General features: G+C 43.3%; 1 pseudogene; it reads right to left on the bottom strand.

Annotated features, from left to right (window-relative positions):
• Positions 1-2452: 2452 nt before the first annotated feature.
• Positions 2453-2549, bottom strand: LOC123845189 (U2 spliceosomal RNA; annotated as a pseudogene).
• Between the last annotated feature and the right edge of the window lie 11312 nt (positions 2550-13861).

The following is a 13861-nucleotide window of genomic DNA, read 5'->3' as shown; positions in this document are numbered from 1 at the left end:
CGTTAGTGAAAAGCTAGATGGTTTCCATGAAGGTCCAAGATTTGATCCTTCCCCTTAACTACCAAGGAGTGATATCTAAACAGTGGGACCCAGAAATTTAAAGAACACAGGTTAACTCAAGCATTCTATTTAAAACAAGGACTCTGTAGTCTGTGCTATACCTATTTTTGTTTTGTTCCTTTTTTTTTTTAGACCTGTACATCTTTTTAACAAGCATTTCTCTAGGAATGGTGATTGTGTTTTCTATTTGCTATGGAAGCTATCTATCAAAATCCAAAGTAGTTCTTTTATCTTGGATGTGCGACTGTAAATATGTTAGCATTCCTTTGGGAGATTCATAAATAATTTATGATAAATTTTTGAATCCTAGAATTCTTTTTTTTTTTTTAAGATTTTATTTATTTATTTGAGAGAGAAAGAGAGAGCACGAGCAGAGGGAGGGGCAGAGAGAGAGAGGGAGAGGGAAGGGGAAAGAATCTCAAGCAAACTCCCCACTGAGTGCAGAGCCTGACTCAGGGCTTGATATCATGAGCCTGAGATCATGACCTAAGCTGAAACCAAGAATGGGACACCTAACGTACCAAACCACCCAGGTACCCCGGAATCCTAGAATTCTTGATGGTACACAGAAAAAATAAAAGGACTGGGACACCTGGGTGGCTCAGTCGGTTAAGTGTCTGCCTTTGGCTCAGGTCATGATCCCAGGGTTCTGGGATCAAGTCCCAAATCAGGCTCCCTGCTCCACGGGAAGCCTGCTTCTCCCTCTGCCCCTCCCCCTGCTCATGCTATCTCTCTCTCTCTCTCTCTCAAATAAATAAATAAAAGGACTGAAAAATGCTATTTAAGTCATCAAAAAGCACAGCATAGTTCCTAGAAGAGTATGACAAAACAGCATGACTATAAAGGCATCTACCATTATCATTCTTTCCGTGGTCCGTCTTCAACACTATGTCATTGTGGGAGTAGACCTATTTGCAGCTCTGCCTCACTCTCTTATTTTCATTCATTCACTCACTCATTCCTTTATCAAATATTTATTGCTTACTCTGTGCCAGGCACTGGGATATTGCCTAGGGATTACAACTGTGAACAAGACAGGCCAAATCCTTGCCCTCATGTAGCTTACATTCTACAAGAGCCCAAATTCTCCAATAGAGAACATCATATGTTCTCAGAAACCTGTGATCTTTCTTGGGAGCTGGCTTGACATTACTTTCTGCCTTTTACATCTTATCCTTAGTGGTGTGGACCACATTCTACACTGCACAGCATGACCTTCTTCGCTCAACATTTTCTCTATCTACTGTCAGTGAAGTGGAATTACACTTTAATCAGATCAAAGTTTGATCCAGCACTCCAGTAGGTCCTAACACACCACTTGAGAACCACTGTCAGGGAAAATCTAAACAAGTGTGAAATTTAATTTGGCCCAGAAAGATACTTCTAAAGTGAGTGAAGCATCATGTTATAATTTTTTGTTTCCCCCATTGCATCTAGGTCAGTGCTCAGTACATGCTTGCTGATTTATACATGTTACTCTAGAAAGGATAGAACATCAACATATTATGCATAATAAGCAACACAGTGATTTGCTAAAAACCGTGTCTGTGGAGGCAGACTACCCAAGTTTAAACCCTCGCTCTGTCACTTACTATGTGGCTTTGAGCATGCCACTTAACCTCTATAAAATGGGGCTAATCATGGTATCGATCTTACAGGGTGATAGAGAACTTACAGGGTTGCATATATTAAACGAGTTACTATAAGCTAAGAGCTTATAACCAACAGTGGCATATTGGAAATGCTTCATAAGCCCCAAACTAAAACTATTGTTATTATTATTACTACCTAGTGAAAATGAACAAACAGAAAGGAATACAAGGTCTAATATATGTTTCTGTTTCTCTTTTATTTCTACATGCTAGCATCTTCCAACATACTCCCAACAGTGGAATAGGTCTTTATCAACTGTGTTAATTTACTGTCAGGGAGCAATTGTTAGGACAATGACTTTTTCTTTCAAAGCATGGTCTTTGAGCGCAAAAGTAATACTTTTCCTGCTATGCTTTATATAGATGATAGATTTGAAAGAAAGCTTCCCGGGCCTAATAAGGCAAATTTCCAAAGCCAAGATGGTAACATTTAGCAGCATTTAATCTGGTCATTAGATTATGTAGATATCAAACCATCTGATGTAAGAGCAGATGATAAATGTACCCTTATCTCTTTAGGAAATGGTGTAATCGCTGAATTCTATTTTCTTCTCTACTTTGTATTAAATGTTGAGAAATAGCTATCTTTTGGCTCATTAAAAAAAAAAAAAACCCGTATATTTGAGAAACAAACCCCTTGACTTGTTAATATTCCATACCTGCCATGAAAAGGGGTGGGTGTGGGGAGAAAGAAAGAAAAAAAGATGTACATAAACTAGAATGACAAAGAGACTACTTGAATATAGTTGAGACTTGTAAGTTTCACCTATGTATAGGTGGCTTTTAACCTGGTAAGAACAGATACTACACTTGATCTTAGCCGAAAGGGCGAGATATGGAGGCTGCCGTTAGACAACAGGCTTGAGCAGCGGAAACCTGATCAAGGTGGAAGGGCCCAGAGTGACCCTGAGCCCCTGACTGAATCAAGGCGATCCACCTCAAAACACCCATAGGCCCAGGGGCGCCCGGGTGGCTCAGTCGTTGAGTGTCTGCCTTCGGCTCGCGTCGTGATCCTGGGGTCCTGGGATCGAGCCCCACATCGGGCTCCCTGCTCCGTGGGGAGCCTGCTTCTCCCTCTCCCACTCCCCCTGCTTGTGTTCCTGCTCTCGCTGTCTCTCTCTCCCTCTCTCTGTCAAATAAATAAATAAAATCTTAAAAAAACCCTAAAACACCCATAGGCCCTAACTAACCAATGGGTTACTTACAACCAGGCAGTCACCAGAAAAGGGAGAATTCCATATGTCATCATACCTCCTCACCTTCCCTCTTTCAAAGCAGCCCTCAACCACTGCCTCCTTGCAGACAGCCTCTCCGTCCCTGTCCTGCCCTCCCCTCCCTTGTGGTGTATTCAGTACACTTCTGTCTCCTTTGTCCTGCCTCAGGTAATTCCTTTCACTGCCCACCCCCACATTTGGGGGCCCCCTTCCAATCGGGAGAGACACCACATTTAGACACCACAATCTAATCATTTACTTTTCAGTTGATTCTTTTGAAAACAGCCTAAATCTTGTCCATTCAACAATGGACTCCACAAAATCAAATTATAAATACATTTAGACAACACTCAAAGCAAATTCTCTTGTCTTCTCAGGGTTAACTGATTCATTCTGTCAGGGTGCCAGTGTTACAGGATTTTTTTCCTTCGTCGGTGCCCACGGCTCTCGGTCACGCCACTTGGAAGAATGAAGAGGCAGACCAGACAGAGTGGTGGGCAGCAAAGCAAGGTTTACTGAGCCATGGTAAGGTGATAGTACAAAGCCACCCAAGAGGGTTGCCACCGGAGTTTCTTTTCTTTTCTTTTTTTTTTTTAAGGTTTTATTTATTTATTTGACAAAGAGGGATAGCGGCGAGAGCAGGAACACAAGCAGGGGGAGTGGGAGAGGGAGAAGCAGGCCTCCCGAGGAGCAGAGAGCCCGATGCAGGGCTCGATCCCAGGATGCCGGGATCAACACCTGAGCCAAAGGAAAATGCTTAATGACTGAGCCACCCAGGGGCCCCACCACCGGAGTTTCTAAGTCTAGGGGTTTTTATGGGCTCATTGTCGGGCTGTTTTAATCTGATTAACCTTCCCTGCGCCTCTCATCCAATCAGGTTTTTGTCATCTATCTATCTATCTCATGGGAAAGGCTGGAGGGCTCCTTCCAGGGTGGTGTAAAATCCTTTTAAGGATGGTTTCCTCTTAGGGCAGGGCCTCTTGTCCCTGCCCACCTGCCTTCCAACTATCCTTCATCACCAGTAATTATTTATTGAGCATTTAATAATATGCTAAGGGGCGCCTGGGTGGCTCAGTTGGTTAAGCGACTGCCTTCGGCTCAGGTCATGATCCTGGAGTCCCGGGATCGAGTCCTGCATTGGGCTCCCTGCTCGGCGGGGAGTCTGCTTCTCCCTCTCCCACTCCCCGTTTGTGTTCCCTCTCTCGCTGTGTCTTTCTCTGTCAAATAAATAAATAACATCTTTATTTAAAAAAAAAAAATAATAATATGCTAAGCACTGCGAATGCCATGATCGACAGGAGAAACAATCTTCACTTTAATAGAGCCCGTATTCTATTGGGGAAGACTCAAACAACCATTCAACGACCATTTTGATCTGTATTACAAACAGGAAATTGTAGGATATTGTGACACAGACTAACAGAAGGTGCTAATTGGGTAGGGGTGGGCATGAGTGGAGGTCAGGGAAGGCTTCTATAAGGTGTGTCTAAGTTAAAGCCTGAAGGAAGGAGAAGTAGAGGGCCCAAGCAGAGACAATCGTATGCTTCATTTTACATGCTCATGTAATTTTTATTACATTTCTTCACACACATCAGAAACAATATTGAGATAATGATAAGCTGTTTTGTTTTGGGAGGCGAATTATGCTTGGAGACTGAGTTTGTCTTTGCCAGCAATTAACACAGGTTTGCTGTGGGAATCTCACAAGCCCAGAGCATACAGGATAAGGTCTCTTAATAAACTAATAAAGAAATAACATACCCCAAACCAGTGATAGATCGATCACATAATTCCAGGCAATGGGAAAAGAAAGGAATAAAGTCCAAATGTAGTTGAGGTGTGCTTTTATATGAGTTGGTACTCAGGCTACCGGACTGCCTTCAAAACTGTTGGAAAAGAGTTGCCTTTACCAGATAGGAGCTAATTGCCCCAAGGTCTTCGGAGAGCTATTTAGGTCAGCTACGCGTTGCCTTGCCCGAACCAAACATTCTTGGGCACTCCTCACAAACTCTTGGTATTTATAGTCAAAATGTACCCTGGCCATTGTTGCTTCTTTGTGTGCTTTTATTGATAAGCACCCCCTCCGTGGGGCCCAGAGTTCCTAAAACCTTTGGAAATTCCTGAGTGGTAAGAGTTTTTCTAAAGCTCTCTCATGTTATGTTAATTAGGTGATTTTTTGGGACCACACCTAAGGAGGGGGCTAGTTGTCAGGAAAACCAAACATGTGATTAGAAGGTTGGAACTTTCACCAACAGGAAAAAGACAGTCTCTTCAACAAATGGTGTTGGGAAAATTGGACAGCCTCTTGCAGAAGAATGAAACTGGACCATTTTTTTTACACCATACAGAAAAATAAACTCAAATGGATGAAAGACCTAAATGTGAGGGGCGCCTGGGTGGCTCAGTCGGTTAAGCGTCTGCCTTCAGCTCAGGTCATGATCCTGGGGTCCTGGGATCGAGTCCCCCTGCATCAGGCTCCCTGCTCAGGGGAGAGTCTGCCTCTCCCTCTCCATCTAACTTTCCCCCAGCCCATGCTCTCTCTCCCTCTCTTTCACACGCTTTCTCTCTCAAATAAATAAATAAATGAATAAAGAAGCAAACCAAAAAATAAATAAATAAATAAAATCTTAAAAAAAAAAAAAAAAGACCTAAATGTGAGACAGGAATCCATCAAAATCCTTGAGGAGAACCCAGGCAGCAACCTCTGTGACCTTGGCTGCAGCAACTTCTTGCTAGACACGTCTCCAAAGGCAAGAGAAACAAAAGCAAAAATGAACTATTGGGACTACATCAAGATAAAAAGCTTTTGCACAGCAAAGGAAACAGTTGACAAAACCAACAGACAGCCCACAGAATGGGAGAAGATATTTGCAAATGTCTTATCAGATAAAGGGCTACTATCCAAAATCTATAAAGAACTTATCTAACTCAACACCCAAGGAACAAATAATCCAATCAAGAAATGGGCAGAGGACACAAACAGACATTTTTGCAAAGCAGACATCCAAATGGCCAATAGATACATGAAAAAGTGCTCAACATCGCTCGGCATCAGGGAAATACAAATCAAAACCACAATGAGATACCACCTCACACCAGTCAGAATGGCTAAAATTAACAAGTCAGGAAACTAACAGATGTTGGAGAGGATGGGGAGAAAGGGGAACCCTCCTACACTGTTGGTGGGAATGCAAGCTGGTGCAGCCAGTCTGGAAAACATTACGGAGGTTCCTCAAGAACTTGAAAATAGAGCTACCCTATGACCCAGCAATTGCACTACTAGGTATTTACCCAAAAGATACAAATGTAGTGATCCCAAGGGGCACATGCACCCCAGTGTTTATAGCAGCAATGTCCACAATAGCCAAACTATGGAAAGAGCCCAGATGTCCATCAACAGATGAATGGATAAAGATGTGGTATATATATACAATGGAATATTATGCAGCCATCAAAGAAATAAAATCTTACTATTTGCAATGAACTAGAAGGTATTATGCTGAGCGAAATAAGTCAATCAGAGAAAGCCAATTATATGATTTCACTCATATATGGAATTTAAGAACAAAACAGAGGATCATAGGGGAAGGGAGGGAAAAATAAAATAAGATGAAAACAGAGAAGGAGAAAAACCATAAGAAACTCTTAACTATAGGAAACAAATTGAGGGTTGTGGAGGGGAGCGGAGTTGGGGGGGACGGGGTAAATGGGTGATGGGCATTAAGCAGGGCACTTGAAGTAATGAGCACTGGGTATTATATACAACTGGTATGAATCACTGCACTCCGCTTCTGAAACTAATAATACACTATATGTTCATTAACTGAATTTAAATAAAATAAAATTTTTTTAAAACACAGAAAGTTGGAACTCTCAGTCCCACCCTGTTGGTCAGAGGGGAGTGGGGCTTGGAGATTGAATCAATGACTTGGAGATTTAATCAACTGTGTCTATGTGATGAATGTAAAACCCTGAAAAGGCAGGGTTTCGATGGGTTCCGGGTTGGGGAGCACATGGAGATTCAGGGAGAGGGGCAAGCTTGGAAAACTGCTCTGGGAGAGGCGATGCAGCCAGGAGAGCCTCTCGAAGTACAGTGTTTTGGGAAGTCCCAGAAAAACCAGACATGAGATCGGAGAGCTGACCCAGGAAAGACCCCTCCCCTCCTCCACTTAAGAATGATAGGATGCAGTTGGCATGGAAGTAATCCCTGAAGGCATTCATATACTACCTAATGGTATGTGATACATTCATGTTGCAAGTATTGAGTTTCAGGAGTGGACATCTTATTTTGTGATCTGTAACAGTAAAGCGAGCAGAGAGGGAGTGAAGGCAGGTTTGCACTGGGCAGGGCCGGGCACCAGAAGACCAGCAGCAGCTGAGACATCGTCGCTTCCCCGCTGACTCACGCGGGTGGCAGGGCGTGGCAGCTGGGCCCTCAGCTCCTGAGATCCTGCCAGGTCTCCTCCTTCAGCCTTTGTGACCCCAGGGCCAGGTGCGGTGTGTTTACCCCAGACAAAGGTACCTACTGCTCCTGGAAGTCATCCTCACCTGGACGTGGGAGGCTTGGAGGCAGGGAGATACCAACGTGGGTTGCCCTAGGGTCCGCGGACTCCAGTCTGTCCTTGCTTTCTCCTACTTTCCTTCCTGACCACCTGCCCTGCAGACTGCAGGCCCAGCACCAGATGCAGAAGCAATAGCCTTACACAGACCATTTAATGAGCTCCAGCGATGACTCTTTCAAGGTCTAATTCTTAAAACAAATGCCTCACTCTGTATCACTCCTGGTGGTTCTACTCCGACTGAACTCTGACTGACATAGGGAGTTAAGCATATAGACTTCAAGGTCTCACAGCCTGATGGAACCACTTCCAGCTGTGTGACCTTAGGCAACTTATTCAACCTCTCTGAGCCTCCCTTTTCCCATCTGTTAAATGGGAACACTAATCCTTTCCTTCTAGAATTGTTGTGAGATTATAAATGAAAATTGCTTAACAGTGCCTAGGCTTCAACAGCATCCTACATTTTTCTTGTTGCCAGGTTTGGGGAATATAATGGAGAAGAAGACTAGCAAGTCCCTTTTCTGATCAGGCTGGGGGTCGAGTGAAGGATGCAGGCAAGTTAGCAAGAATGTAGTAAGTACAATGTGATAAGTATTCCTATAACGGGAAGAAAGAATAGTAAGGGAGGACTGGCTTAGTTTGGGTGGTGAGTGGGAGGAGGGGTGGGGTAGAAGGACAAGTAGAAGTCCTTAAGCATTCTGAGAAGAGGGCAGCGCATGCAGACCTGAGAGATAACTGAGAGCCCGTGGCTGCCATCATTGTTAGAGTTGGTTATATATGCCCAGTGCTGGCCCTGCCAGCCCCCACTGCCGGTGGGTCTTGAGTCCAGAGCAGGGAAAAGGGGTGGACCCTGGGAAGTGGGTAGAACCCAGAACTGCAGAGCCTTACTGGGAGCCAGGAGGCCTAATCAGAAGCCAACTGGCCTGGCTGTGAGGCGCCTCTAGACTGAGAGAGGAAATAGAAAGCACTTTTAGGGTTGGGTTCTAGCAAGCAACTGTGACTTTCTTTATAAGAAGAGGAAAAGGAAGAAGAGCAGAGAAAAAGGAGCCTGACACCATGTGTTACATAATGTGCCAGTGAAGGCCACGGGGAGGGCCACGTGAGGAGAGAGAGGAAACTGGAGTCCTGTGAGGGGTATTTGCTGAATTGGAACTTGGCAGGGCCTCTCCTTGACCTGTGTGCCCCCCATTGTTACAGCATGGGAGGTTACTTGGCGGGGAGGGGGCAGAAGGCCTTTATACACAAGTGATAAAGAGGGTGTATCTTCTTCAAGTGTCAGTCTTACTTAAAGATTATTTTGGGGGAAAAGGCCTATCTTATTTTAAAAACATACCCAACAGATATATTATGGAACAGAATGCAAATATATATATTTTTTCTTCTTTTAGGATAAAATATTAGCCTTCAAAGGAATGTAACAGTTGAGAACTGTTTCCTGCTCTTCCCTTAGATCCTGGTTAGTGAGTCCAAGATCCCTTTGTTCTGACATTGGGTGTGCTTGGGAAGAGAAAGAACTTGACCAGAAGCCAGTCAGCAAGCACCAGCGTAAGGCCCAGGTGAGAGTCTGGCCTGAGCTTGCTTTTCCCTGCAGGCTAGTTCTTACCAGCTCCCGCCTCTGGGACAGGCTACACAATTTGTAGGTCCCAGTGCAAAATGAAGAAGTGAGGTCCTTTGTTCACAGACTGGTAAGAATTTCAAGACGGTGAAGCCAAGAGCCCTGAGTAACGGTGCAGGTCCCACACTCACGAAGCTGGCTCCACTTCTCTCCCCTCTACCAGACACACACCTGGGACATTTCTGAGACACCAGCTGAAGAGAGGGAAAGAGAGAATGAGAGAGAGAGAGGTGCTTTCCTCCAGTTTGTCCTATTTATAGCCTTTCACACCTCCCAGGGTCTTTGACTTCCCTGAATGGTTGAGAAGAGGGTGGACAAGGCAAGATTCCACAGAGGTTCCATGTTGTGTTAGTCCTGCAGGTGTCCTTGATGCCAGCCTGTGTTTCCCCATGAAAGTAAGTAGGAAGGCAACCCATTTTGTGCCTACACCTCCTCTGTGCTTACAGATAGATGGGTCAGGAGAACATGAGGCGTGAGCTCTGCTAACTGTGTTACATATGGTCTAGTTGCATGATAACTGAAGTCGGATGGCTGAGCATCTTCATCCAAAACCGCTATTTCTCAAGAAGATAAAGTCAGTCGGGGGAGGTAAGTACTAGTTCATAGAAAACAAGCTTCCTCTGCAAGTTGTCACTGTGAGTCCCAGCCCAGGACACTCATACACATTGCTGCTACAGAATATTTGGCTTAATGTTAGATGGGAACTCAAGGCAGTATGCTTCATGGGATTGGGCAATGCAGTGCCTCCTTCAGCATGTATATCCTTTCTCTTTCCTCTTTAAAGGATCTCCTTATGTGGTCAAAAATGTTACATTTCTCATCCCACCCCCCTTTTTAAAGTTTTATTTAAGTAATTTCTACACCCAACATGGGGCTGAAACTCATGACTCCAAGATCAAGAGTCACTTGCTCTTCTTTTTTTTTTTTTTTTTAAAGATTTTATTTATTTGTTTGACAGAGAGAGACACAGTGAGAGAGGGAACACAAGCAGGGGGAGTGGGAGAGGGAGAAGTAGGCTCCCCACTGAGCAGGGAGCCTGATGCGGGGCTCGATCCCAGGACCCTGGGATCATGACCTGAGCCAAAGGCAGACGCTCAACGACTGAGCCACCCAGGCGCCCCGAGTCACTTGCTCTTCTGACTGAGCCAGCCAGGTGCCCCCTTCAAGGCCTATTTCAGGAATCACAATCTTTTCAGAATTCTTTTCTGACAGTCCTAGTCCTACATCCCTTTGTTTGTTTTTCTGACTTATTTTGTAGTGTATTTTAAGCTATTTGCTCAATAACTATTTCAATAAATAGTTATTGAGCAACTACTATGCACCAGATACACTTATTTTTCTGTATTTTAAACTCACTCATTTATTCATTTATTGTCTCACGTGCCACTATGCCTGAACATTTGTGTCCCCCGAAAATTCAAATGTTGAAACCTAAGTCTAAGGTGAGGATATTAAAAGGTGGGGTCTTTGGGAGGGACTTGAGGGTCATGAGGGTGGAGCTCTCATGAATGAAGTTAATGCTCTTATAAAAGAGACCCCACAATGCTCCGTAGCCCCTTCCACCATATGCAGATACAGCAAGGAGATGGCTGTCTCTGAACCAGGAAGCTCTTGCCAAACACCAAATCTGCTGACACCATATCCTTAACTTCTCATTCTCCAGAACTGTGAGAAATTTCCGTTTCTAAGTGACCCAGTATTTGGTATTTTGTTATCACAGCTTGAACAGACTAGGACAGGAGCCTTCTACGTCTAGGTGTTGGTTTACAATGGTAATCCCGAGTGACTCAGTCCCTGCTCCTGTTGTGGTGGCAGCCTGGTGATAGGAGAGTTCTTGCTAGCTTTTTGGAAGGTAGGAACTGCTTATGACTCGTCCTTGTGTCTCCTTCAGCAGTAATCTCAGCCCCTTCCCCTTACCATCTGCAACATCAACAAAAACAGTTGTTGCATTCAATGGAATAGATCCTATTTCAGTAGCACGTTGTGACAAGAGAAAAAAGTCTGTCACAACTCTAGACAAATATTTTGCTAGTTTGGGGATTAGTTATAATGTGAATGCCTTAACCACAGAAGTCAATACCATGTGTTTATGGTAGCTTTGTTAGTATTGCCACATAGAAATTCATCAGGCATAAATTGTCCCCAGTCAGGTTTTCTATTTTTGTTAGCCTTTTTACAATTGCTTTTATTAGGGATTCCTTCATGATGTCTTGGAGACCTACCCCATAAAATTATTAATGCTGGCTATTTGGCAGTTCTTTCAGGACATTGCAAGATTTATGAGCTATGTAGGTGGCAATGAAAACTTCATAGCATTTTTTTGTTGCATATTTTCTGTGTGCCACAGAGTTTAGGGGGAAAAAAAAAGCAAAACAAAAACCATTAAGAACATTATATGCTCCTGGACCAGCACAGCTTTGTGGGGTATTGGCTAAGCTTGAGGAGTATGGATCTATATTTCTTTAATCCCCTCTCTGTTCCTATCACTCTGAAACTGCCCTGTCAAGATCTCCAAAGACCCCCAATGGCCACTTCTCAATGGCTCCTTTGCTGACTTCTCTGCTTATCCTTTAAGCGGTGGTGTTCTTGACTCCTCATCTTCTCCATTTACCCTGTCTTTAGATAATCTCATCTAACCCCATAGCTTAGACTTCCATCTATATGCCAATGACTCCCAAATTTCAATTTTTATCCCTGACCTCTCCTCCGTGCTCCAGACTTACATATCTAAATGTTCACGTGACAATTCTACTTGGATGTCTAATAGGCATCTCACACTCAATATTTTTTGAAGATGTGAGTCTTGATTTCCCCCTACAACCTGTTCCACCAAACTACCCCTCCCCAGCTTTTCCATCTCAGAAAATGACACTGTAATACATTCAGTTACTCAAACGCAAACCCAGGAATCATCCGTGACTCCTCTCTTTCCTTTCCTTATCGCCATATGCAATATGTCAGCAAATTCTGTTGACTCTTTCTCCAAGTATATCCTGACTTTGCTGCTGACACCTCTACAGGTACCATCCTGACCCGAGCCACCATCATCTCTGTCCTAACTGCCCTCTCTGCTCCCTCTCTGGCGTCTATAGTCAAGTCACAACCCAAATGCCAGAAGGTTTTGTTTTAAAACATAAGCATAATATGTCATTCCCCTGCTTGAAACACTCCAGTGGCTTCTAGTCACACTTAGAATCAAACCCAAAGACTCCTCCTGACCTCTCAGACTCCACGTAAACTGGCCCTTGTCTACCTCTCCCCCTTCATTTCCCTTGGTAATCCTACATTCTAGCCACAATACCCTGGAACACACAGAGCTACCTCTCACCTTAGGGCCTTTGTATTCGCTCTTCCCACATGTCAGACATGTTCTTTTTCTAGACCACCCTATGTCATCCTTCTTATCATTCAGGTCTTAACTTCAATGTCATCTCCTCAGACAGGCCATCTTTGACTACTCAGCTGTAGCCCCCAGCCCATGCCCCCGTGGTCACTTCTCTTCAGAGCACCATGTCCTATTTTCATCATAGTGGTTATCATTACCAAATATTTCCTTATTATTTGTTCATAGATTTATGTGGGGAACATGCCTAGAATGTAAGTTCCATGAGAATAGGGACCTGATCACCTTGTTCAGTGTTGTATGCCCTGGCACACTAAGAACTAAGAACTAAGTCCTTAGTTCATGTTTGATGATTGAATAAAGAAATGATTAAGTGTCTTTTACAAAAAGCCAGTCCTGTTCATAAGTTGTTATCTAAATTATGAGACTCAGAGGTATCTCAAACTCCCAGTTGCCTAGCCATAATTTCCACTTTCATAGTCACTCCATTGCCACTGTCCTGAAATATTGTTATTGTAAAAATAAAAACAAAAATGAAACCCCAAAACAGACAGGAGAATAGGATGCTACCTTGTTAATACATTAATTCATCAAAATATGAGACTGAGATAGAAATTAGATTATTTTCATTCTGAAAATCAGAAAAAGTGGGACCAAGAACAAGTAAATTATAATGGAAGTGTTCAAGAGAGAATATGAAAAAGTTGGCTACGTGGTGATGCTGCCCAATCAGGACAGATAAGGGTGAAAAATTAGCTGATGGGAGGAGCTTGATCCCTGAGAGGCCATAATTGGAGAGAGGGTAAAGCGAGGGTTTGCTGAGTACTTTTTACGAGCCAGCATTAGTAGGTGACTTAAGGATAGGAGGAAGTAAAACACAGACTTTGGACGTCAGTGCCTTTTGAGAAAGCTGACTTATGGTGATTTCTGATGAGGAAGGATAATCATGCTTAATAAATAGGCACAAACATTTCAGTTCTGTCATATCCCCAGTCTTCTCTCCTAATATCAGCTTATATCTCTACAAGCAAAAATCAGTTAGCTTAGGGGTTTATAAAATTCACTAAAACACAAATGTAAAAGTAAATGTTATTGCTGATTTGGAATGGATCCTGGCAAGAATTCCCAGATAAACATACAAATACATTCTTTGTTCATTTCTATGAAGAGCCTTTTTATGGCTTTTGAGGCCTAGTCTAAATCAGTTACCGTAAGAATTAGTGTTTCTGATAGGTGTTGGCCTTGTAAAACTGGAAAAAAAGGAATCATATTTTCTATAACATATGAATGCACAAGTGATTCATTCTTTGGCTTAGGATGGAAACTTTTTTTTTTTTTTTGGCATTCTTGATTCATCTTTCTGCATTAGCGTCACAGATTTTTCTCAATAAGATGTAGACACTGGATAGACTTCATTC

The sequence above is a fragment of the Mirounga angustirostris genome, unplaced genomic scaffold (assembly GCF_029215605.1).
Source record: "Mirounga angustirostris isolate CCGP_5_RB_7025 unplaced genomic scaffold, mMirAng1.0.hap1 SCAF_5, whole genome shotgun sequence".
NCBI lineage: Eukaryota > Metazoa > Chordata > Mammalia > Carnivora > Phocidae > Mirounga > Mirounga angustirostris.
The sequence above is the reverse complement of the archived record's forward strand: the minus strand, read 5'-3'. Positions and strand labels throughout refer to the sequence as shown.